The sequence below is a fragment of the Arachis ipaensis genome, chromosome B02 (assembly GCF_000816755.2).
Source record: "Arachis ipaensis cultivar K30076 chromosome B02, Araip1.1, whole genome shotgun sequence".
In the NCBI taxonomy this organism is placed as follows: Eukaryota; Viridiplantae; Streptophyta; class Magnoliopsida; order Fabales; family Fabaceae; genus Arachis; species Arachis ipaensis.
The window spans coordinates 138250-141801 of NC_029786.2; positions in this window are offsets into that span (position 1 = coordinate 138250).

Here is a 3552-nt window from a genome sequence, read left to right on the forward strand (position 1 = left end):
TATCAGATTTTATGGAAATATGTCTAAACTCTTCCGTTCTCTTTCTAGACGCCTTTCTTTTTCTTCTCCGTCTCCCTCCTCCACCTCTCCAATCCATTCTTCCTCCAATCCCCTTACTGAGAAAGTGGCTAGGCCTGACGAACTTTCTCCCAAACACAATATCTTTGAAGAAGAAGTTTGCTTCGAAGATATCAATCAAGCCATCGATAATTGGGAGATACCCAAAATCCCCCAAGATGAGCTTTATATCCCTGACGACAACAAAAGAAAATCAGGCTATATCATCAAAACCGCTGAAAATAATATTCCTCTGGGACCGAATTCCGGTGAGGAATTCCATCTCTTAACCAAACAATCTGTCAGAGAACATGCCCGTCACTACAGATATCTTCACATAGGGTGTGTCCAAGTTGCAGTTAAACCTCTCATCCGAGAAGGCTTGAATGCTTCCATCCTCATGTGTCTTCGAGACATTAGACACAATGATTTCCAAGACTCCCTTATTGGAACAGTTGAAACAAGTCTTGGACATGGTCCAGTTTATTTCAATTGTTTCCCTAACAAAACGGTCAGCTTGTTAGACACCAACATCCTTGACTCTCTCTTCCTGAACATCCGAATTCATGGTCTAAACATGAAGGAAGGATCCATTCCAGCCGCTTTAATCTATAGGATTCAATACAAGGTTATGAATACTTGTAATTCTAGAGTCCTTCTTAAAACCCAAGATCGTGAAACTACTTTGTTTGTCACTGACATGACAAAGGCCAACGTCATGATTCCAAGGCTCATAAGGTGGGATGAAATTGATCTCCCCTAGTCATGGTCTATTGACAGAGCGATCCCTACACAACCTAGACAAGCACCCCTCTTACGAGAAATAAAACAGGATGAATCAGGGAAAGTAGAAATTTTCTTCAACAGACGAAATTCTTTTTCCTCCAGGTCTGAAGCAGGGACATCTAATGATTTTGCTTCAGCAAGAAGGTCTTTTTCCGTAACTTCAAAAACAAAGAAAACATGCTTTCAGCAAATGTTATTTCAACTTGGAAGGTTAAAGATGGGAATTTAGTTAGATCTGAGTTTCCTCCAAAAGGACCCTTTGTAATTTCAAACACGGAAGGACATAACCCTATTATGGCCTCTCCTTTTAAATCAAAAAATATTGATGAAGCCGTCGCCCCAAAAGATATTAAAAATCTTATTGAACAATCAAATTACACCAATAGATTTTTACAATGTCTAGGTGACAACCTTTCATCTTCGGGATCTACTTTTTCTTTGAAAAATATTTCTGAAGCCTCTACTTCTAAAAGTATTGAGAAACCCCTTTTTAAACCTTTTAAAATTAGTAGTAAGGCAAAGCAAAGTCTTAAAACTTCCATTTTAAAACAACAATCTGGTGATTCAGAAGTTATTCAAAAAATTGACCAACTTTTAAACTGTTTCTCTACTGTCCCTGAAACTCCTAACTCTGGTGAGTCTACTTCTCGTATTCAAACACGCTCATCCAAAGCCGTTAATGCCCTTTGTCATGAGTCCAATGACTCCTCCTCTGAACAAAGTGATGATTCCCACAAATCATCCCTCAAAATCAGCCCTATTCTGACAAACTCCCTAACCAAGTGGAAGGGTTTAACCAAACCCTCTGCGTATGGTTACAATCGTGTTTCCGCTCCCGACCTAGCTCTCGAAGAAAGGGAACTAGGTTTTGTCAGCTTCAATTCCAATGTCTATGAATGGAACATAGATGGTAAAACTGAATATAACATCATGAGTATGCTTCAGCATATGACTATGGTAGGCACAGCTTATCAAGCTGCCCATGAGACTTCTGAAGAAGCAATAGCCAATGTTATTGTTTCCGGTTTCAGTGGCCAACTCAAAGGATGGTGGGATAACTACCTTTCGGATAACCAAAAACACTCAATCTTCTCTGCCATAAAAGTCAATGATCAGAACGAACCTATCATTGGTGATGACGGGGAACCCATCCCCGATGCTGTTAATACCCTGATCTTTACCATAGCAAGTCATTTCATTGGGGATCCATCTCTCTGGAAAGATCGTTCGGCTGAACTACTTTCCAATCTCAGATGCAAAACTTTATCTGATTTTCGGTGGTATAAAGACACCTTTCTTACTAGGGTTTACACCAGGGAAGACAGTCAACAACCTTTTTGGAAAGAAAAGTTCCTTGCTGGACTCCCAAAATCCCTAGGAGATAAAGTAAGGGACAAAATACGTAGCTTAACCCCGGATGCAAAAATCTTTAAACCTAATTGAATCTAAGACAAGACAGATTTGTTTCTTAAAAGAAGAAATCTCTTTTAAAACCCTTGAATCCCAACTCTCCCAACCAAAGATTCAGGACAAAATTAAGAATCTTTTAAATCAAATTGAGAAGTCTATTTGTTCAGATCTGCCTCATGCTTTTTGGAATAGGAGAGAACACGTTGTTGATCTTCCCTATGAAAAGAATTTCAAAGAATCAAAAATCCCTACAAAAGCCCGCCCCATTCAAATGAATGAGCAGCTTTTGCAGCATTGTCAAAAAGAAATAAAAGATCTTTTGGATAAAGGCTTAATTCGTCCTAGCAAGAGTCCTTGGTCTTGCTCTGCTTTTTATGTTAATAAGCAAGCTGAGATAGAACGAGGAACTCCTAGGCTCGTCATCAATTATAAACCTTTGAATGAAGCCTTACAATGAATTCGTTATCCTATTCCAAACAAAAAAGATTTGCTTAATAGATTAAATTCTGCAAACATTTTTTCAAAATTTGATATGAAATCTGGTTTTTGGCAGATCCAAATCACAGAATCAGACCGATACAAAACAGCATTTACAGTTCCATTTGGACAATACGAATGGAATGTAATGCCTTTTGGTCTGAAAAATGCCCCATCCGAATTTCAAAAAATTATGAACGATATTTTCAACCCATATTCAAACTTTGCCATCGTTTACATTGATGATGTTTTAATCTTTTTCCAATCTTTACATGAACACTTCAAGCATGTTAAAACCTTTATGTATATCATCAAAAAAAACGGTCTTGCTGTCTCTAAGCCAAAAATTGTTCTCTTCCAAACAAAAATCCGATTCCTTGGTCATACAATCTTCCAAGGCACTATAACTCCAATTGAAAGATCAATTTTGTTTGCAGAAAAGTTTCCAGATTATATCCTTGATAAACCTCAGCTCCAGAGGTTCCTAGGATGTCTCAATTATGTTTCGGAATTCATCCCAAATCTTAACAACCTCATTAAGCCTCTCCATGATAGGCTTAAGAAAAATCCTCCACCTTGGACAAAAAAACATTCTGATATTATCAGGTTCCTTAAAACCAAAGTCCGCAATCTTCCTTGTCTTTACTTACCTGTTCCTCATGCATTCAAAATAGTGGAAACAGATGCATCAGATTTAGGATATGGCGGTATCCTAAAACAAAAATTGCATGATAAAGAATGTATCATTGCATTTACATCCAAACATTGGAATAGTACTCAACAAAAATATTCCACTATCAAAAAAGAAATTTTAGCCATTGT